Source organism: Octopus sinensis, linkage group LG8 (genome assembly GCF_006345805.1).
Source record: "Octopus sinensis linkage group LG8, ASM634580v1, whole genome shotgun sequence".
NCBI classification, from domain to species: Eukaryota; Metazoa; Mollusca; class Cephalopoda; order Octopoda; family Octopodidae; genus Octopus; species Octopus sinensis.
In genome coordinates, this window is record NC_043004.1 from 11,860,103 (window position 1) to 11,884,901 (window position 24,799).

At 38.4% G+C, this 24,799-nt stretch overlaps 1 protein-coding gene across 1 annotated transcript in view; it reads left to right on the forward strand.

Annotated features, from left to right (window-relative positions):
* Nucleotides 1-2,380: 2,380 nt before the first annotated feature.
* LOC115214964 (semaphorin-2A) overlaps nucleotides 2,381-24,799 on the forward strand; it is a 488,260-nt gene continuing 465,841 nt past the window's right edge. Inside the window, exon 1 of the mRNA XM_029784060.2 lies at nucleotides 2,381-2,498. The gene's annotated coding sequence lies outside the window, so the exon portion shown is untranslated. The remainder of the gene's footprint in view (nucleotides 2,499-24,799) is intronic.

The window sequence follows — 24,799 nt, forward strand, 5'->3', positions numbered from 1 at the left end:
ATAAGAGTCATCTCGTAGGAGGGCCCCGCTCTCTTACATTGCCAGGAACTAACTGGCCGAAACGTTTGATGGGTGATTTTCCTCTAAAAAATTTTCCTGCTGTCTGCTCGCTCCATAATGAGTTTCCACTTCCTACATCACTCTCAATGATTCATTAACACTTTATTTTGTCGACCCTAGAAGTAAATGTTCTCCTTCAACTGGGCGTGAGTGCGTTCGTTGCGTACATGTCTTACAACAAACGCACAAGGCGGAATGCGCGCACAATAAGAAAAAGATTTTTTCTTCTCAATTGATGAGGGTCCATTCGCATGTATATAAGTCTACTTTGCACACAGGAAGACAAAATGGGCAAATTTTTGCGCACATTTACATAAAAAAATTTACAGAGGACAATCATTGGAAGTATGAAAAACAAAAACGATTTCGTAAAATGTAACTGTCAACCGAGAATCGAAACCTAATCGGCAGATTCACTTTAGTATGTATTTTTTTTTTTCTTTTCTACTCTGGGCACAAGGACCGAAATTTTGGAGGAGGGGCCAGTCGATTAGATCTACCCCGGTACGCAACTGGTACTTAATCTATCGACCTCCAGGGTGTAAGGTAAAGACCACCTCGGCGGAATTTGAACTCAGAACGCTTTAGTATGTATTTGTTACGAACGATGTATGTTTGCAAGTGTGTATTTTTCAGTTTATTTTGAAGGCACGTGGCTTAGTGATTAGGGTATACGGCTCACGATTGTAAGGTCGGGAGTTCGATTTCCGGCGGCGCGTTGTATCCTTGAGTAAGTCACTTTATTTCACGTTACTCCAGTTCGTTCAGCTGGCAAAAACAAGAAGTAGATGTTTTTCAAAGACCCAGCCTTGTCATAATCTGTGTCACGCTGAATCACCTTCAGAACTACATTGAGGGCACGCGTGTCTGTGGAACGCGCTGTCACTTGCACGTTAATTTCACGAGGAGGCAGTTCCGTTGGTCGGATCAACCGGGACCCTCGTCGTCGTAACCGACGGAGTGTCAGATTTTTCTCTCTAACCTTAGGTCTTATAAAGGCCGCTTACCCGGTTTCCTTGACGTACAAGTGAGCGAGATCACAACATTTGTCTGAACGAGACACCGGCCTTGTTGCAGGATTCAAAGACCGTAATTTTAAGGGGGCAGTTTTAAGTACTTCACTGGTATTTTATTTTATCGATCCTGTACAGATGAAGAGTAAAGATGACATCAGCAGGATTTGAACTCAGAACGTAAAATATTCGGAAGAAATGCTGCTAAGCATTTTGTTCGACGCGCCAAAGATCCAACCAGCTCACCAACTTACAAGTGTGTATAATAAAAGTTTTTAAAATATCGATCTCAAATTTTGATACAAGGCTAGCAATTTTGAAGGAAGTGATTAATCGATTAGATCAATCCCAGTGTTCAAAGGGTATTTATTTTATCGATCCCGAAAGGAGGAAAGACAAAAGTCGACCTCACCGGAATTTGAACTCAGATCGTAAAATTAGCAGAAACTCCGGTAAGTGTTTTGCTCAGCGCACTAACGATTCTATTTCTACTAGTTCGCCGCCTTAAGATTTAAAAGTATTGTGAATGTGTGTATCTACTTTAAGAAACTGTGTCCGTATGTATGAATACGTGTGTGTGTGTGAGCGCTTATCCGAGTTGTTTACATCAAACACGACTCGGACTGCGTAGAGTATATAAACCAAGGTGTTCAAGCCGTGAGACCATTTCACATATTTTAGGGATAGCATATTTTGATTCTAGTGGAAGGGGGATTTGAGGAATATTTGGCTATTACTTCTAGCAATTTGAGTGACTATTTATAGGCTTCATCGCTGGCTCTTGTTATTTGTTAGTGTGTGTCGGAGGCTTACGCGTATCTTCAGTGTGTCTGCTGTGTTCGTATGTATACTTTATCGTTCTTTAACCCCCATCTCTGTCCATGTCTAGCAGATCTCTTTCTACTGAGCTGGGGGGCTAAATAACAATAATCATATACATTCCTACCGTGACCCTGTCGCCTATTCTTCCTATGTGAAAGGGGGTCCACCCAGGTCCGCATTATCTAGGGGTACCGCTTTGATTTTATGTATCTTTGTTTCCCATAATCGTAGGGTTTGATTTTGTACATCTAAGGCACTGCATTGATTTTTGTTTTTCATAAGCGTTAAGTGTGAACTGAGGTGAAGTTTGACTGTTAATTTTAACATGCCAAGCGACCACGTAGAGGTTCTCTCTTGCTTGTTCGCGTATGTGTGAGCGATGTCAGTATACACACGCACACATACACTTCTACGGAATGTATTTACGGAAGCAACAGATTACACACACACACACACACACACACTCATACACACACTCATACGTATATGTCTATTAAACAACAAGCTTCATCATTCATATTACGCTACTGTCAGGAGAGGCTGCGGATTGTCAGCCGGCTTTTGTTCAACATAAACAGCTTTCGGTATACGAATTCTAACAACGTAAGTTCAATTCCTGCCTTAATATCATGCAAGTGTTTTATTTATTTTTTTTTTTTAATTTTCATTTTCATAATTTCCATATATACGAGGATTATACATACATACATATATATATATATATATATATATATAATGTGAACGCATTTTCTTTCCGCTGATAAAAAGGAACCGGTTACTAAAGTAACTACATTTCTCTCCTTTCAATTTAGATGATAGCAATTTCTCAATTCATATATTCTAACACACCAACATTCTCTTATTCCTTTATTCTTGTTCTGATTTCTGTCATTGATTTCCGCGGCTATGCTGGAGCATTGCTTTTACTGGTTTATTCTCTAATAAACACCTTCTGTGGATATTGTTTACTTAACTAGAAAAATCTGTCCTTCTTTTAGAAAAGATCCCCCTCTGTAATTCCTTCTGCTAATTTAGTTTATCGAATTATTATTATTTTTTTTTTTTTTATCAAACCGCTAAATTAAGGATCCTAAAGGGTTGGGGTTTATAACTTAAACATAAACACACACAGTTTTCTCACAAAATATTGGACAACCGGAGACTATGATAGAAGGGCAACGCTTGCCCCGCTAAGGTAACCACGTCGTAATTACACACTGGGAAACATGCCGTTTTGAAGCAAACTTCTTGTACATATACGATAGCTGCTGCTGCTGCTGCTGAGGTTTGGTAAGGATTCGCGCAACATTCATAGCAACATATATAAACATCACACGGCGCTTGTTGTTACAGGCGCAAGAATGACTGTGTGGCTATAAAGCTCACTCTGCAACCAAGTGATTTTGGGTTCAATCTCCCGCAAGTGTTTTAAAATTTTTTTTTTAACTATAGTCCTGGGCCGATTAATTCCTTGCGAGTGAATTACGTAGACAGAAACTCTGTTTTTTTTTTTTTTGTGATTGTACCCCGTCACCAATGCTGGTTTGTTTACATCCCCGATAAATCGGACTTCAAAATTATATGTACTGGAGTCTGGTTTTTGTGCTTGTTCCCCGCCACCAATGCTGGTTTGTTTACATCCCCGATAAAACGGACTTCAAAAATATATGCACAGGAGTTGGAGTCGAGTTTTTTCGACCAAACCGCTCTAGGTGATGACTCACGTTGACCGCAAGTAAAAAAGATTGGTTCGGTCAACTCTGAAGGATTAAAATCATGAAAACTGACGTTCCATATGTGACAAACCCTGTCCCCTGGGGTCTATCAGGAACTGTTATTTTGTCGCGTACTCTTTTGTGAAGACGGCAAGATCTAAAATGTACAACATACATACATACCTACATACGAGGGGTGTGGAAAAGTTCCTGGTTTTGGGTAACAGAAAATACAGTAGGATCGGTTATTTATAATTTTATTCAACATATTTCCCTCTCAGATTCACACACTTATTGCAGCAGTCCTGCAGCAGTCCTTCAGTTTTTCTAAGTCCAGAAAATAATTCGGAAGGTTGAGCCTCCAACCAGGCCTTTCACCACTCCCTTAAAGAAACTTTTCAGCATAGCTTCGTGTGTGTGTCTATATACATATATATATATATTTATATAAAGTGAGACGAATATTAGTTGAGCGAAACTTCCGAAGTCCTCCTTCTGTATACTCTACAAATAAATATTGAGAAATTCTTCACTTTAATGCTAAATTATTATTATTATTATTATTATTTTATTACAAATCATCATAAAAGCAGAGAGACACATGGATGTATATCAAGCTTCTTTGCATGTATACATTTTAATATCTACATGAACGGAGAAAGAAATTGAATGTTTTGAAATGTGGCAACGCGAAGCTCGGAGGAAACCCACCACTTCCTGTCTTATATTTATTCTACTTAAGGCGGGCGAACTAGCAGAAAATGCTTCATGGCATTTCCTCCGATTCTCTACGTTCTGAATACAAAATACCGCCTAGGTCGGCTTCGTTTTTCATCCCTTCGGGGGTCGATAACATAAACTACCAGCTAAGTCCTGGGATCTATATTAATTCCTCATAAAAATTGTTAACTTTCTCCTAAAATTTGAAAGAATCATTAACTCTGTGTATTAAACTCCCATCTCCTTACGTTTATTATTAACAAGTACATACATATTCCATCGATTCGTCCATCTTCTCCGCCTCCTATTCCTGGGAGGGTTGTCGGGTTAGATAGAGTCCTAACGCACATCCCTCCATAAGGTCTTATCATAAGCAACAGTCATTGGGATTTTCCGGCTGGTTTCTCAAGCGTGACTAACTAACTATAAATATTTTCCAACCATACATGCATATTTATACGCATAATTTGTTTTATTATTTACATGTCTCGTTGATAATACATATTTAATCGCTCCAAAATTGATTTGTTTTTCTTCAATGAGGCCCTTTGTTATATACTTTGTACAACGAAATATTCTCTTTATATTTACGAAATATGTATTCTTATTACTGTTAATAATAGTCACCTTGGTATACGTAGGGAGTATATAGTTACTTTTACAACGGTTTGTCTTGTCACAGTCTGGGGTTTTTTTTTTCTTGCAACGCTTGAATGCACAAAACTAGCAAATTGATTTCTATCTCTGCGACAACAGTTTGGTGTGCATGTGTGATTTATATCTATAGATTTTCGCTAAAAACGCGAATTTGTTTCCAACATGAAAGGCGGCGAGCTGGCAGAAACGTTAGCACGCCGGATGAAAAATGCTTAGCGGCATTTCGTCTGTCTTTACGTTCTGAGTTCAAATTCCGCCGAGGTCGATATTATCTTTCATCCTTTCGAGGTCGATAAATTAAGTACCAGTTACGTCCTGGGGTCGATCTAATTGACTGGTCCCCTCCTCCAAAATTTCGGGCCTTATACCTTGAGTAAAAACGAATATATTATACGTTCGAATTATGTATTTGTGCATATACGAATGTGTGAATGTATATGTATGGATATGTGTATAAATGGTGACTGATGAGGTCTTTGCTTGAGTATTCATGAGTATATTGTTATAATGAAATAATGTAGAAGCCGCTTATTATTATCGCCTCGGATAATGTTACTTGTTGTCTAAAATACTGAGTTCCAAATTCTTTATTTGTTTCATGTTATTCCCAAATTCCGGTTATTTAAAAAGAAAAGGCTTCATCGCTGTGATAACAATAAGCGGCTTCTCCTGCGTGTGTATTTACAAATATGGCATCTTAAAGTTTTCATCATAGTACAGTGTACACAAAGGCGACGAGCTGGCAGAATCGTTAGCACACCGGGTGAAATACTTAGCGGTATTTCGCCAGCCGCTACGTTCTGAGTTCAAATTTGCCTTTCATCCTTTCGGGGTTGATTAAATAAGTCCCAGTTACACACTGGGGTCGATGTAATCGATTTAATCCGTTTGTCCCCTTTGTGTGTAGCCCCTTGTGAGCAGTAAAGAAATAGGTATTTTGTCGGCCGTTACGTTCTGAGTTCAAATTCCGCTGAGGTCGACTTTGCCTTTCATCCTTTCAGGGCCGATAAATTAAGTACCAGTTACGCACTGGGGTCGATGTAATCGACTTAATTTCTTTGTATTCACGCATGCTTATATAAATAGTTGTTGTATGTACACACGCGCACGCACACTTCTCTGTTGCTATGGGCCAGTATATGCTAGTGTATCAGCTGTTTTTATGTTGATGGTGTTGGTTAATGTGTGTGTCACACACACACAGGTGCGGCAGTGGCTATGTAAGAAGTTTGCACTCCAATCGCATAGTCCCGGGTTCAGTCCCACAATGTGACACCTTGAGCAGGTGTTTTCTGCTGTAGCCCCTAGCCGACGAAAGCCTTGTGTGTGGATCTGGTCGACGGAAACTGAAAGAAGCCTGTCGCATTTATCCCCGCTTCACACAAATTTCAGGTGTAGAAATTAAGATATGTTTAAAAATAAACAAACGTTAAACTTAGCGTTTCGGCAAAAGAGACCGATAGAATAAGTACTACGCCTATAAAGAATAAATTCGGGGGTCGATTTCTTCGACTTAAAACACTTCAAGGCAGTGATCCAGCATGGCCGCAGTCAAGTGACTGAAACAAGTAAAAGTATAAAAACATGTGTGTGTGCATAAGGGTACATAGGTACAGGACGTCACCAACAGTGCAAACAACATGAAATATGTAAACAACGAGGGATGAAAAAATGGAAAACGGGACAAGTAAACACAGAGAAAGGACCCTTCATCAGTTGTCGGCTGTCTATCTACTCCTCATTTCGGGCATTAAACACACACACATATATATATATATATATATATATATATATATATATAAGTAGGTGAATGAATTTATCCTATGTTTATCGTCAGCATGGAAAATTGGTTTAACCGAAACCTGGGTAGCAAATTCACGCCATAAACACGGTTGAAGCGACCTATCAAGGGTAGAAACTCCGGGTTCATGTGTAGAAATTTGTGTGTTGTATATGAATATGAATATATATATATATATATATATATATATATATATATATATATATATATATATATATATAACGGGAAGGTTTACGAAAATAAACAAAAGACGAAGGCAGGTGGAGTACAAACAAACAAATGTATTAGTATGGTGCTCAGGAATAGAAGTAGAACAAGTCTTTTACGTTTCGAGCCTACGCTCTTTGACAGAAAGATACACAGAAAAAAACAAGGAGAGAAAAAAATGCGTGTAGGAGCTAACGATCTATACACACACACACACACACACACACACGTAAATGTAATTTGTTGAAAGAAGTTCAGCTAGGTGAGAAGGATGAAGATGATGGTTGTATCTTTAAGTGGAAAATGAAGGTCAAACATATTTAAACGTTAAGTGTCAATGAATTTCACAGTTAATGGCGTATCTACGTTAAGAGTTGAAGCCGTATCCTCTGTCAACGGCGTCGCGGGCTTTACGTGTGTGTGCCTTGTGTGCAATTCATATGTTTATAAATGGTTTTATTATCCCGAAATAGTACATGCGTGCACGTAATTATTTATATACATGTGTTTTCACAAACCCTAATTTACACACAAATTTATTACATGTATATATATATATATATGCATGCACGCACACACACACATATTTATTCTTAAGCAAGAATATTGTTGAATTTCTACCAGTTAAGCCATCGTCAACATGCCAAAGATGACTTAACAAACCGAAACTTCGAACTCACTGTCGACAAAATTCTTGTCTAAGAATAAATTTGTACTCTACAAATGTGTAGAATAACCCTTCAGATTAACGTAATTTTTTTGTTACTAAAAATAAATCATAAAATTATTTTGCGTCTGGGGAGAATCATTTTCTTTTTGTTCTTTATAATTCAACACACTCACCGGTAAAATTTCCACTTATTTCTTAATTTTCATTTTCCTAAAATTTTCGTTGCGTCTTGCAACCTTGTCAATAGTCTTGACTCTGTCCGTTATTTACACTGCGTTCCTTTTTGTTTGTTTGTGCGCATGTATGTCGTGTGTGTGTGTGTGTGTGCCTATGCATGCATGTACATATGAAAAGGTTGCAAGACTCAACGAAAACTTTAGGTAAATAAAAATTAAGAAATAAGCGGAAATTTTACCGGTGAGTATGTTAAATCATAAGGCACAAAATGAAAATGACTCTCCGCAGACAAAACAGAATATGCTTCAACACACGAACTCACATAAAGAATCTTGCAAACCAAATCCAAAGACGAAATATAAATCATAAAAGACAAACATTAACAACACTCACATAAACACACACACACACACACACACGTATATATATATATATATATATATATATATATATATATATATATATATATATATGAGAGAGAGAGAGGGAGACGTGTGGATATATATTTCTTTATTGGCCACAAGGGGCTAAACATAGAGAGGACAAACAAGGACAGACAAATTACATCGACCCCAGTGCGAAACTGGTACTTTTATTTATCGACCCCGAAAGGATGAAAGGCAAAGTCGACATCGGCGGAATTTGAACTCAGAACGTAACGACAGACGAAATACCGCTAAGCATTTCGCCCGGCGCGCTAACGTGTCTGCCAGCTCGCCGCCTTTAGACGTGTGGATATAAATATATGCACACGTGAGTGTGAGAGAGAACACGTCTTCGTATCACACGCGAATAAACGAACGTACGTATATTTATACACGTTACGTACGTATACTGTGTATGCACTATACTAATGATATATCATTTATATATATTTTTTTTTTTTACTTGTTTCAGTCATGTAGACTGCGGCCATGCTGGGGCACCGCCTTGAAGCGTTTTCGTCGCATGAATTGACCCCAATACTTTTTTTAAAGCCTCGTACATTTTACCGAACCGCTTGCCAAGACACTTGCCGAAGTTGCCACGCAGTGGAACTGAACGCGGAACCATGTGGTTGGGAAGCAAGCTTATTACCACACAGCCGTTCCTACGTCTATAGAAGATGATGATGATGATGATGATAGTGGTAAACAATATATTAGTTTCAAATTTTGGCACCAGGCCAGTAATTTGGGGGAAGGGGCCAAGTCGATTACATTGACCCCATTGCTCAACTGGGTACTTATTTTATCGACTCTGAAACAATGAAAAGCAAAGTCGATCCCAGCGGAATTTGAACTCGGTTCACGCAAATGAACGAATCACCGCTAAGCATTGCGCCTGGCGTGCTAACGTTTCTTCCAGCTCGCCACCTTAATAGTGGTAACAGTATTCTTTTCTACTCTAGGCAGAAGGCCCGACATTTGGGTGGAAAGGGTCAGTCGATTAGATTGACCCCCAGTATGCAACTGGTACTTAATTTATTGACCTCGAAAGGATGAAAGGCAAAGTCGACCTCGGTGGAATTTGAACTCAGAAGGTAGCGGCAGACGAAATACCTATTTATTTACTACCCACAAGGGGCTAAACACAGAGAGGACAAACAAGGACAGACAAACAGATTAAGTCGATTATATCGACCCCAGCATATAACTGGTACTTATTTAATCGACCCCGAAAGGATCTCGGTGGAATTTGAACTCAGAATGTAACGGCAGACGAAATACGGCTACGCATTTCGCCCGGCGTGCTAACGTTTCTGCCAGCTCGACACCTTAACAGTGGTAACAATATTGACCATTATATTATGACGACTCTGGAACAAATGTTTCTTTGTTCGTTCGATAGCCGGAACTCTCTTCCCCAGAGAATTACATACAATCGGTGTATTCTTGATAGATACTTTATACTGAACATACAAGTGAAATTTGTACAGAATCATTGTAATGACCACTCTCAGTACTTCACAAGAGTCAAGCTTTTAAAATTTCTGTCCGTTCGTTACTCGTCATCAATTGGATAGGTATTCACATCGTATCCGTCAACTCAATTTTCACTATCAGTGTTTAGGGACGACTCCTCTGGGATTATGGTGATAAGAGACGTGAGGAGGCTTCAGAATCCAGATTCTGTGAAAGTTGACAAGGATGTGTACCAAAAACAATGGTGATAATTATGGTAAATCCATGAAAATTTGTTTTATTGCTGTCAATGTTTTGATTAATATGAGGAGTGGGGAATGTTGAGAATTCTGGTCATAACAACAACACTTCGTCAATAGCCGACGGAAATGATAAAGGAGTGAAGAAGTCATTCGGTATAGACTCCGGTACGTGAGTAGGAACACGATATAAACATCACACGGATCTTGTTTTTATTGTTGTTGTTATCTTAATTTAGCCCCAGGTCAGCTCTGAGAGAACGGAACTATGAAAACAGAACTATGAAAACAGCTACAAGAACACCTTTGCCGTCTTTGATATACCGAACCCTCTTTTAATCCACCTTAAATTACACTAATTTACAAGTATTTTATTTAATTATCTAAGTAAATTTAATATTTGTTTAATGAAAAGTGTGTTCACCAAGTTGATCTTCTCCTGGTTCGAAAAAATCCGTTATCCGCAAAGGGTTCGGAAAATCGATATTGTACTTGTATTGACGCTCTGATGAACCCGTTCTTCAATACCTTTTATTTAGGTCTGTTACTTTTGACGAATCCTGTCATTACGCTCCTCTTTAAGATTGATATTACACTTTTCTAACACACACACACATCTTTTATCTTTATCTGTCACAGATCTCCGGCCATACTGGAGCATCGCCTTTTTAAAGATTTTTAGTCGACCAGATCAACCTTGGTAATTGTATTTATTTTTAAGCCTAGACCTTGTCCTACCGTTTTTGTGTTTTTTTTGCTGAACCGTAAATTTACTCCAGCGTAAAACAACCAACACCGGTTATTGTTAACATCCACTCCACCAAAGTTTCTACCTAGGGGATTTGTTCTTTGTCGTAGCTTTAGAACCCAAGCTTTCTTTATGTGGCTTAGAACTGAAGATGAAGGGATAACATCCTTGGACATTTTGCAAAAGTCTCCAAGCCTTATAGCGCTCAACGGTAAGATCTTAGTATCTATTACCAATTCGGTGGAGACGGCGATCTGGCAGAATGGTTACTGCACCGGGTAAAATGAATGCTTTTTGCATCATTTCGTTCGTCTTTACGTCCTGAGTTCAAATTCCGTTAAGTATTTCGTCCGGTGCGGTAACGATTCTGTCGGCTCACCACCGCCTTTTATAAATCATAATAATCCCTTCTGCTATGAGGAGCAAGACCTGTAATTTTGTGGGCGGAGGATAATCAATTACGCCGACCTCAATGCTTGACTAGTATTTTATTTATCGACCCCGAAAGTATTAAAGGCAAAGGCGATCTCGGCGGCATTTGAGCTCAGACGGGCGTAAGGACGGGTGAAATGCCGTGAAGCAGTTTGCCCGGAATGCTAATGATTCTACCAACTCGCCGCCTTAATTAATAATGGTTTCAAAATTTGGTCACGGACAACAATTTCGGGCATGGCGGGGCTAAGTGGATTTACGTCGACCCCAGTGCGCAACTGGTATTTAATTTATCGACCCTGAAACGATGAAAAGCAAAGGCGACTTCGGCGGAATTTGAATTCTGGGCGTGAAGATGGACGAAATACCGCTAAGTATTTTGCACGGCGTATTAATAATTCTGCCAGCTTGTTGCCTTTGTAATCTTTTCTACTATAGGCATAAGGCCTGAAATTTGTGGGGAGAGGACTAGTCGATTACATCGACCCCAGTACGCAACTGGTACTTAATTTATCGACCTCGAAAGGATGAAAGGCAAAGTTGACCTTGGCGGAATTTGAACTCAGAAGCATTTCGCACGGCTTGCTAACGTTTCTTATTTCTTTATTACCCACAAGGGGCTAAACATAGAGGGGACAAACAAGGACAGACAAAAGGATTAAGTCTATTACATCGACCCCAGTGCGTAACTGGTACTTAATTTATCGACCTCGAAAGGACGAAAGGCAAAGTCGACTTCGGCGGAATTTGAACTCAGGACGTAACGGCAGACGAAATACGTCTACGCATTTCGTCCGGCGTGCTAACGTTTCTGCCAGCTCGCCGCCTTTCGCTGCCTTAATAATAATGATGACGACGACGACGATGATGATGATGATCATGATGATGATGGGAGGAAAGGAAAGAAGGGGACCTTGCAGTGATGTAGTCTTGGATACACTGTCTGGAAAACAAAAAACAAAAAAAAAAACGAACAGAAAACAGCCGGGCGGTGTTATATTCAGTGACCTGGAAACTTAACAACAAAAAACAACCTTGTATCATTTATAATTTATACTCGACGTGCTGGAAATAACAGGTTTGCTAGATAAGTTCGAAACGGGGCGGAACAGCAACAACAACAACAACAACAACAGCTACAAAAAACAGCTGATAAGTTATTGACTGAATATGAACTAACTCATACACACACAAACTCACACAAATTCACACATTTAATATGCTTCAACGCACATCGTTTGTAGCCGAGATGCCGTGTGTTGTAGATGGAGGGAGGATAAAAAAGAGAGAGTCTGGTTCTTCCCTTCGTATCATGTTTTAACTATAAAGCTGAATGCCTTGTCGAAGCAGACAATAGAGTAAATATTTTTTTATTTTTAAATAAATACAAATTGTGGAATTTGTAAGGAGAGAACTAGTCAGTTATATTAGTGCGGACGATGGCGGCGAGCTGGCAGACACGTTAGCGCGCCGGGCGAAATGCTTAGCGGTATTTCGTCTGTCGTTACGTTCTGAGTTCAAATTCCGCCGAGGTCAACTTTGCCTTTCATCCTTTCGGGGTCGATAAATAAAGTACCAGTTTCGCACTGGGAGCGATATAATTGACTCAATCCCTTCGTCTGTCCCCTCTATGTTTAGCTCCTTGTGGGCAGTAAAGAAAAATATATTAGTGCGGACACTTTATTATAAAGGACCCTGGAAGAATGAAAGGCAATGTTGATCTCAGGGGATTTGAAATCGAAACGTAAAGAGCGGGAAAAGATATCGCAGGGGGTTTTGTCCGACTTTTCTAACTATTCTGTTACCCAACCTAAAGGACACGATACAATAAATTATTTCATAAGGTCTTGAAAAGTTTGTGGGGAAGGGGGATAGTAGATTACATCGACCCCCAGTATGTAACTTGAACTTATTTCATCGACCTCGAAAGGATGAAAGGCAAAGTCGACCTCGGCGGAATTGGAACTCAGAACGTAGCGGCAAACGAAATATTGCTATGCATTTCACCAGACGTGCTAACGATTCTGCCAGCTCACCGCCATCATAATAATAATAATAATAATAATAATAATAATAATTGATAATAATAATAAAAAATTTTAAAATTCGTATTTTAGCACAAAGCCAGCAATTTCGGGAGGGGGAAAGTAAGCCGACTGCAGGGCCCCCGACTTCTAAAGGGTGAAGGACAAAGTCAGCTTCCGCGGAATTTGAACTCGGAACGTAAAGACAGACGAATGCCGCTAAACACTTTGTCCGTCGTGCTAACGATTCTGCCAGCTCGCCGCCTGAGGACGGATATAATTCATGCCTTCACTGTCTAACTGAGGCACCTGTATGATTGCCTGATGTGCTAGAAATAGCAACTAAATTCCACACTAACATCGTAAAAAATATTGGAACACATTGAATAATTTCAATATTAGATTTATTATATCTGAACAAAATCTTTGGAAGGATCATAGTGGAGACCATTTTCTGCTATAGATTTGATTGACTAGCACTTACCTGAGAGTAATACTTGGTTGTTATTTCTAGCGACTTCAATGACCGCGTAGAAGCTTCCTCGTCTCATCAGGCCATGGTACACAGTTATGGGTACGGATATTTATCAATACAAATAAATTCAGATATGAAAATGTATGTATGCAATAATGTTGTATACCTGTTTTATATGTATATTGTTTCTAGTATAGACACAAGACTATAAATTTGGTGCGAGGGGTAATCGATTATATCGATCGCAGTACCTAACAGGTACTTAAGGATGGATCTAAGGTAAAGTTAGTCTCAGCGGGATTTGAAATGAGGATGTGAAGAACTGAAATAAATAGCACAGGCAATTTTTTCACCGACACACTAACGATTCGGCCAATCCACTTCCATTGAAAATATATAATGTAAAGGCGATGTGGTGGTAGGGACATGTTTCTACGCGGAGGTCGGCTTGTTAAAAATAACAGCCAAATTTCCGTAAAATTACACCTTACTGTCTTGAAAAGTTACACGTTAAATAAAGCAGTGCTACATACGCAATGGCCGAATGAAGAGCGGGATGTTCATGATGGGAAGGTCTTTGACCATAGGTTCTATTGATCAGTGATGCATTATAGGCAAGCAGCAACATATACTGCCTTGACCTGGAAACGAACACGCATTGCTGTGTAGTTTTCAAAATGTTAGGCTTTATTGATAAGTAATTAGAAATTCATTTAGATTTTCTTTTCGCTATAGGTGTAGTCGCTGGTGCATATTTCCACCTTCTACTCCCTATATACATATATATCTCATAATTTGTGACACCCCTGCCTACGTTCATCTTCAGTCACTGCTTTTTAATCCCTTCATTCATTTTTTCCCCTTTCTTTGGATATTTACTGGACCCTCCCGTTTAAGGATCTATATCCGAAATATTAGATTCTTTTCCTTATATAGCAATCAAACGTACTGACAGCTCCAGTGTATCTCTTTGGTTTCAAGGGGTCATAAAGATTTGCAAATCCATGCTGCTCCCTCTCGATCACATGCTATTTATCGCCATTTCTACATTTATCAACTGCTCAGATTGCGTTACGAAAATAACGACGGGTCAGAAGTTAATGTCGTTGCCTTTCTGCTGACTATTATCCCTCTGTTGGCTCATGCCCTGCTATCTAAGCCTTTATGTGTCTGTCTCGCATTATCATTATCTGATGTTTTGCCTTGCCATCGGTCTCGAAGACCAGCCAGGCATTACTGTATACCGTGCCTCGGTCTATCGAAACTACATTCTTCCATACACCGACCAAGACATCTTGTTGGTATAAAGAAAAACTCACAAAAATATACTTGCCCTCTCACCAACAAATTACTCGGGCAAGGTGGTAGAACCCTCTGTAACACTCTACTGCCAGAATTCTTTCTCGTGATGGATTTGCCGATGTCCTAAATTTCCTTATTAAAAGTGATACCTGCTGAGCTGCGTATGTTTTGTTGATGATGCAGTTGCTTGGTGGTGAGTCGCTGAAACTATTCTCAGTGCTTTCATTACTAACAGGAATGTCGTTTCTTTTTTTTATATTTAGTTTCCATGTGTCTTGATGCAAACTATACATGTTCGCTTTTCGTTCGTTTTCGATGCTGTTGTCTAAGATTTTGTTTGAGGTTGCGTTGCCTCTAACACTTGTCGACATTCAGTCACGAAAGTAAGAAAGTCGGACAAAAATTACTTTCGAAGTGTTTTGGAAAGCTATATATATATATATATATATGTGTGTGTGTGTGTGTGTGTTCTCTTTGTCTTCTAAACTAGATGAAAGAATTAAAATAAAATCTTTGTAATGTTCCTATGCAATTCCGATACAGACACGTGCACTCGCTCAAAGAATATCATTCAATTTTTGAAGCCAACGAATTGTAATACAAATAGGACAAGAAACTCTACTACTGCTACTAACAACAAGGCGTGAAATTTTATGGATGGAGGACTTGTCGATTACATTGACTCGACTGATACTTATTTCATTGACCCCGAAAGACTAAAAAGTAAAACCGACCTTGGCGGAATTTGAACTCAGAACGTAAAGACGCGAAATGCCTCTAACCATTTTGTACGGTAAGGTAACGATTCTGCCCGCAATAATAATAATAATAGTAGTAGTAGTAGTAGTAGTAGTAGTAGTAGTAGTAATTTTTATTTTTAGAACCAGGCCAGCAATTTTGTGGCAAGGCAGTAAGTCGATAACACCAACTCCAGTACTCAGCTGGTATTTTATTGCGGCGAGCTGGCAGACACGTTAGCACGCCGGGCGAAATGCTTAGCGGTATTTCGTCTGCCGTTACGTTGTGAGTTCAAATTCCGCCGAGGTCGACTTTGCCTTTCATCCTTTCGGGGTCGATAAATTAAGTACCAGTTAAGCACTGGGTCGATATAATCGACTTAATACCTATGTCTGTCCATGTTTGTCCCCTCTATGTTCAGCCCTTGTGGGTAATAAAGAAATAGGTATTTCGTCTGCGTTATGTTGTGAGTTCAAATTCCGCCGAGGTCGACTTTGCCTTTCACCCTTTCGGGGTCGATAAATTAAGTACCAGTTACGCACTGGGGTCGATGTAATCGGCTTAATACCTATGTCTGTCCTTGTTTGTCCCCTCTGTGTTTAGCCCCTTGTGGGTAATAAAGAAATAGGTATTTTATTGTATCGACTCCGAAAAGATGAAGATAATAATTGCTTTAGTACCACAAAAATGAACGGATGAAGAGATATCACGAGAATAAAACTGCAGAAATGGGAGAGAAAGCGAACGCACATACATACAGATAGATACAAAACAAACAAACAAACAAATCAAACACGAACGGGCCCTACAAGCAAGCAAACAAACAAACAATCATGAATAGATGTACTATTTATTAGCGACCCAACTACTTCATCACGCTACGTAAGACGACATCATCATATTCGAAGCAGAATTGAAGCAGATAAAAAATATAGAACGTAAAACAAAGAGACGATATATATAAATATATATATATATATAATATTATATATATATATAAAATTGCCAGATAGGTAAAAAGATATCAAGCTACATTTGTTCATATTGATTGGAACATATTTATAAATAGGCAGGAAAGAAAAAAAAAAAAAGAAAACCTCGTAAATTTTCCCGGCGACCATTCGACGTGTGGAAATCAAAAGATAATGCTCATATATTGGACGAAACCCAAAATTGGGTCAGCGGAAATTTTTTTTTTTTTTTTGCAAGCCTTATTATTGTTCCTCCAGAATATAACAATGTATTTTACTATCTGCGAACCCCTTTCTTTTTCTCTGATCTGTTTCTATTATTAATATTGTATATTGTTGGTGTTTTTTTTTTTTTACTCATGCTATTTTCATATACTAGCTGTGTTCATATTTACATGTACATTCAGTCATATATATATATATATATATATATATATATACACTCACGCACAGATGTACACGGAGATAAGCAAATATGCATACATATTTGCATTCAGCTCCATTATTTATGAAATCTGTATTGTAAGTGACCTAAACACGTTCCTCTGAGAAGTTTAACCCCGGTACATGTATGTATGTATGTATGTATGTGTGTGAGAAGTGTATATGTATGTGTGTGTATATATATATATAGAGAGAGAGAAAGAGTGGGGGGGTATATATATGCAAATATGCATGTTTATATATGTGTGTATATATATGTATAAATGTACGCATATGTATGTATATATGTATATATATGTATAAATGTACGCATATGTATGTATATATGTATATATATGTATAAATGCGCATATGTATGTATATATGTATATATATGTATAAATGTGCGCATATGTATGTATATATGTATATCTATATATGTATAAATGTGCACTTATGTATGTATATATGTATATCTATATATGTATAAATGTACGCATATGTATGTATATATGTGTATATATATTTTTATATATGTATATGTAGTTATATATGCATTTGTGTGTGCACATATATATATGAATGTGTGTGTGTATATAATATTATATATATATATATATATATACATATGCATGTATCTATATGTATGTATGCATGCATGCGTATATGTATATAATATGTTCAATGCCTTATATGCTCTGACCGCATTTACTTTTTGTACTTCTGTGCTCACGAAGATGAAACCCCTTGGGGTTGGATATCTTACAAACTGCATTACTATATAAGACGAAGGCTCTCGTGTTATATATGCTTCTCAAATGCTTGCTGATAAATCTGTGTAAAGATGAAACAAAATTTTGGTTCAGGAAATGCTTCTATTTTGTCCTCGGGGGAAGTATTTAGTCTCGACTTAGCTGGAACGCAACCTCTTCATTTGTAACACAATATACGTAATATATACAATATATGTTCTATGAATATTCGTATTCGTTGCCTATATTTTGATATAGTGGAGGCACAATGGTCCAGTTGTTAGGGCAGCGGACTCTCGGTCGTAGGATCGCGGTTTCGATTCCCGGACCGGTCGTTGTGAGTGTTTATTGAGCAAAAACATCTAAAGTTCCGCGAGGCTCCGGCAGTGGGTGGTGGCGAACCCTGCTCTACTCTTTCACCACAACTTGCTCTCTTTCTTCCTGTTTCTGTTGTACCTGTATTTCATAGGGCCAGCCTTGTCACCTTAAGGTGACCTGAATAATAATGATAATAATAATAATAATAACAACAACATCGAAAAATACCTTAGGAATGAGAACCCAGGTTCGGAATTTCCCCAATACACCTGATGAAGGCTGGAGGGTATATCAGCCGAAACGTTGTGTTAACAAGAAACAAGATGAGGATAGATATCCGTCAAATGTAAATATAGAACTGGTTGAAAAGTGCTGGTATTCGGTAAAAGAAAATACAGGAGGATCAGTTAATTATTATTTTCATTCAACATATTCCCCTCTCAGATTCACACACTTATTGCAGAAGTCCTTCAGTTTTTCTAAACCCTTGTAAAAGAACTCGAAAAGTTGTGCCTCCAACATGGCCTTTCGTGCTACCCTTAAAGCTAGAAACATTTTAACATCTCCTCGTATTCATATTTTTTCATTTTTAGGCTTATTTCTATAGATTTCCTAGAGAATTTATAACACTGCAAGTTTGGACGTTTCGGAAACAAATACATCTATACAAGGTTATTAAAAATTCAAATACTCTTGGGACATATTCGAACCTGTACACAGTTGACCAAAAGTTACCTGACAGTAAATCAAAACTATTTAATTCCAAGATTTATTTATGTTTAACAACGGAATGAATTTAATAAAAAGCATCTAAATACGAAACACCATGAACATTGTTCAAAATGATGTCCTTCTTGGGCGACACATTTTTCCAATTGATTCAATACAGAATTACAGATTGTATTTATGGAATTACAAGCAAAACGCCCCCCCCCCCCGTCCAATGGACGGTGCTGAGTTATCAAACATTTAAACCAAATTTTCTCAAAACGACTTGTCCGACCGTCCCATAGGCCTCCCCTTTGAGAAACACTGATTTAACCTAAATTTGAGACACCAGCAAAAGAAGAAATAAAGATAGACTTTTTCTATTCCAAAGAAAAACGATTTCCCACGGCTTTATCGATCGCATTCTCACCTGGAATCGATTTTTGCAATTTTTTCAAAACTTATACACGCCCTGATACCGTCGGTATCTACATATCAAATTTGAGCGCAATCGGATGGAGGATGCCCGAGACTCGAGAAGACACACAGACAGACAGACAGAACGGATTTTATATAATAGATGATTTACTGTCGGTTGACTTATGGCCCAACCCTGTCTAAAAGCCATTCACAGTATTTTGTCACGGAGATAATTTCTCGGTGTAGACACACCAAAAATACATCTATGTAAACCGGTTTTATACTTGGTAGCATATTTTGGTTGCAAAATAAAATACTGTGCCCTTGCCAGCAATTAATATGTACGTAACCAGTTGCCAAGAATCTGCTTATAAAGTGGTGTATCCAATTGTGTTACGCCAGTAAAACCTGGTGGGTATATAAGCGATGTGTTTGTGGACGGCTAATGGATTGGATGTGGTGTTGATTAAAGAGCAATAACTCTTGAAATGTTCACCCATCACCTATTTTCTTCTCTCTTCAATCGCATTGTTTACGTAGACGTGTTCATTTACGAAACGTCGTAGCTCGTCTTTTTTAAAATTCTTAACGGTATTTCGTTCGTCCTTAAGCTCTGGTTTCATATTCCATCGAGGTCGTCTTTGCTTTTTCATCCTTTCGGGGTTGATAAAATAAAGTACCCATTTAGCACAATGAGGTCGATTACATCGACCTATTCCCTCCGCTGAAAATGCTAGCCTTGTGCCAAAAATTGAAATCAGTAATATCAATTTTCAGTCAGCTCGCCGGTCAAAATGCTTCGTGGCAATGTCGCCCGTCTTTTATACCGAGTTCAATTTCACCAAGGTCGACTACTTTGCTTTTTATCATTTCAGGGTAGATGTAACCCACTTTACACGTCGCCTCCCCAAAATTACTGGTCTTCTACCAAAAATCCGAAACCAACATTAAATTCTATCATATATTTATTTGCATATTTTACCTCATGCTACATTAAATATAATTTGTAGTTTACAAGATAACATGCGCCTTGCATCGCAAAGCTCAGAATAAACATACAAGCTATACGCTCGCACGTATACACACTCGTATAGTGCACGGTGTTATGTTACCTACAAGACATGAATATCGTTTTCGATATCTTCGCGTAGTTCGTAATAATTTCTGGTGATATAATGGTAACACGTTTTTGTGTCTGTTGACACACCAACCCTTTGCTAGGCTGACGCTTTCTACGTACGTAACTATCAACGTGCATACATACAATGCCCTACCCTACGCTGGCTGATATGTCATGCCGCAAATCTGCCACATTTTTGCTCTTTAGGAGATGTGTGTGTATATATGTATGTATTTGTTGGAATTTAGTTCGTGTGTTACACATGATGTGTGTGTATTTATGTATTTGTATCAATGTACATACACACACACACACACACGTATATGTTTCTGTATGTATGTGTGTGCGTATATATATGTATACTCAAACACATATATGTGTGTATTATACATGTATGTATATATATTTAAATATATATATATATATATACCAAATGCATATACATACGCACACGCACTATCGTATATATATATGTATATATATATATTATATATGTATATATATATATATTATAGATGTATATATATGTATGTAAATATATATACATATACAAACGTGTGTATATATGTGCGTGTGTGTATGTATATGCATTTAGTATGTGTGTATATATATATTATATATATATACACACATGTATAATACACATATGTGTATGTTTATATCCGTACATGTGTTTGAGTATACATATACATGTATACATACATACGTGTGTGTGTTAAACACACACATCCACACACGTGTTTGCTTTTTATGCATGCTATACACACAGCAGAAGCAGCCTATTACTATCACAGACCATTTGAATCTGTTATAATTATCAAAATTACTGGAACCCAAATACACACTGAATATCGCTATATCCTACTCTTACTTAACGTTATCAACCGGTTATTATTATCGAAACGTATAAGTCCTAAAATCATCAATATATTTGTATCTGCGTGCGCGTGTGTGTGTGTGATGTATATATATATATATATATATATATATATATATAATATATATAATATATATATATATATACATGTGTGTGTGTGTTTTTCGGTAAGTGCTTGCGCGTGCGTTGAGGTATGTGCACGCGCCTCGCGTGTAAATATATGTGTAAGTGCGTGCTCACGTGTTTCTTGCAGACTGCCTTTGTTGTTGTTGTCGTTGGTTTTTTTTCTTTTTTTTTTTTTTTTTTTTCTTATTTCGTGAATTCATTCTTGGACTATCGATCGCTCACCATTAATCGATGAAATGATAGAATGCCTACAACGAGGCTAAGTCTCCGTCTGGCAATGTTGATGGAATAATAGGGGACAGCGGGGGAAGAAGAAGGAGGCGGCGGTGGGAATGCCGTGGTGTATATATATTAATAAATAATAAACGAACGAAAGAAAAAAAAATAATAAAGTTTTGTCTGTCTGACAACCGTCCCACGCTTTTACGCACGCGTGCTGCCAACGTACGTACGTACGCATACACTAGCAGACATGTTTAATGAGGGAATAGAAAGGAGGACGGCGGTTGGTGCGGCGGCGGTGGTGGTGGTGGTGGCGGCAGGGGAGGAGGGTTAGGTGGAGGTGGGGGTTCAGGAGGGAAAATGTCAAATGAAGGGGTTCCGTCTTCTGATTTTCTATTCCAAGCAAAAGGTTCTTAAAGTGAATGTGTATGAATATACATACGTGCAATATATTATATACGAATGCACGCTCACAAAACCACACACACACGTACATACATACACACATATATGTATATGTTTGTGTATGCATTCATGTTAATGGCTGTGTGGTAAGAAGCTTGTTTTCCAACCACATGGTTCCGGGTTCAGTCCCACTGCGTGGCACCTTGGGTTCTATAGCCTCAGACCGACCAAAACGTTGTGAGTGGATTTGGTAGACGGAAACAGAAAGAAGCCTGTCGTATGTATGTGTGTGTGTGTGTGTGTGTGTGTATAGTTGTGTACCATCGCTTGACAACTGATGTTGGTTTGTTTACGCCCCCATTACTTAGCGGTTCAGCAAAAGAACCGATAGAATAAGTAAAAGGCTTGCAAAGAATAAGTCCTGGGGTAGATTTGTTTGACTAAAGGCGGTGTTCCAGCATGGCCGCAGTCAAATGACTGAAACAAGTAAAAGGAATTATATTTACGTATATAATGTAATTTGTATATATGTATATATTTGTATGTATATAATGTATATGTTTATGTGTGTTTATGCATATATGTATGTACGTGTATATATACATGTGTATACATGTATGTATACATGTATGTATATGTGTGTGTGTGTGTGTGTGTGCGTTTTACTCTTTTACTTGTTTAAGTCATTTGACTGTGGCCATGCTAGAGCACCACCTTTAGTCGACCAAATCGACCCCAGGACTTGTTCTTTGTAAGCCTAGTACTTATTCTATCGTTCTCTTTTGCCGAACCGCTAAGTAACGGGGACGTAAACACACCAGCATCGTTTGTCAAGTGATGTTGGGGGGTGGGGAAAAATACAGATACACACACACACACATACATATATATGAGGGGCTTCTTTCAGTTTCCGTCTATGAAATCCACTCACAAGGCTTTGGTCGGCCCGAGGCTATAGTAGAAGACACTTACCCAAGGTGCCACGCAGTGGGACTGAATCCGGAACCATGTGGTTCGTTAGCAAGCTACTTACTACAGAGCCATTCTATGTACGCATATATGTGTATGTATATGCATGTACGTACGCATATGTATGTATGTGGATGTACGCAGTATATATATATATATGTATGTATGTATGTATAGGCAGACATTACAAATAGTCGTACCCCACGGGAATGAAAATGGAGACGCAACGGATTTCAAAAGCAGAAATGTCAAAATAAAAAGATAAATAAATAAAATAAAGAAATAAATATTGTCTCTTTGTTTTTTTACGAAATTGTAATTTCCGTTATTCGAAACGCAAAAATATTAGAAAATATATATAAAAAAAAAACAACAACAACCAAAAACACTTTTCCCTTCCCACGAGACAGCCCTAACCCAACTCACCCACCCACACACACACACACATACAGACACGTGTGTGTATGTGCATGTGGTTAACAAGCTTGCTCTGCAGCCATGTGGCTTTTGGTTCAATCCTACCGCGTGGCACCTTGAACGAGTGTCGTCTTCTGTAGCCCTGGATCGACCAATTCTTTATGAATGAATTCGCTAGAGGAGGACTGTGGAAGCCCCTCGTTTGTATGTATGTATGTGTGTGTGTGTGTGTGTGTGTGTATTGTGGAGGCGCAACGGCCCAGTGGTTAGGGCAACGGACTAGCCGTCGTAGGATCGCGGTTTCGATTGCCAGACCGGGCGTTGTAAGTGTTTATTGAGCAAAAACATCTAAAGCTCAACGAGGCTCCAGCAGGGGAGTTTGGCAAACCCTGCTGTACTCTTTCACCACAACTTTCTCTCACACTTTCTTTCTCCCTGTTTCTGCTGTACCTGTATATCAAAGGGCCAGTCTTGTTACACCCTTGTGTCACGCTGAATCTCACCGAGAACTACGTTAAGGGTACACGTGTCTGTGGAGTGCTCAGTCACTTGCATGTTAATTTCATGAGCAGGCTGTTCCGTTGATCGGTCCAACTGGAACCCTTGTCGTCGTAACCGACGGAATGCCACAGTATATATATATATATATATAATGAAAGAAAGAATGGAGTCGAACGAAGATTTTAACAAAATTCCTTTACTCTCGACACATGTTTCGAAGACGGCATACTTTTAATTCCGAAGGAATAAAGGGTGCATTATGCCATCTTCTCATCAGGAAAGATAAGGTTAAACGAATTCTCCATGCTAGGATAATTCATTCACCTACTTAAATATATATATATATATATATATATATATATTTATGTTATATAATTAGGGTTCAGTAAAAAAATTTACTTTACCACACACCGAACTTTTAGAAATAGCAGCCAAAAAATTTTAGCTATTTCTTCTAATTTATGTATACACATATATCATACATACATACATATACACATATACATACACGTGTTTGTGTATGCTCCCCCCACCCGCTCACGGCATACCTACCGTTGTTGGTTTGTGATGTGACCAGGTCTTAGTGGTTCGACAAAAGCACATTGGGAACGATTTGTACAAGAAAAATCTTTCAAAGCGGTGCCCCAGCATGGCCGGAGTCCACTGACTGAACCAAGTAAAATATAGAAGATATATACAGTTTCTAGTATTTCGAATTTAGTAAATTTTCGATTGAAGAATCGCAAAAACTCGGACTTGCAAACATATAGTGGTTGCAGGCTATTCTTTTATTTGTTTCAGTCATTTGACTGCGGCCATGCTGGAGCACCACTTTTCGTCGAACAAATCAACTCCAGGACTTAATC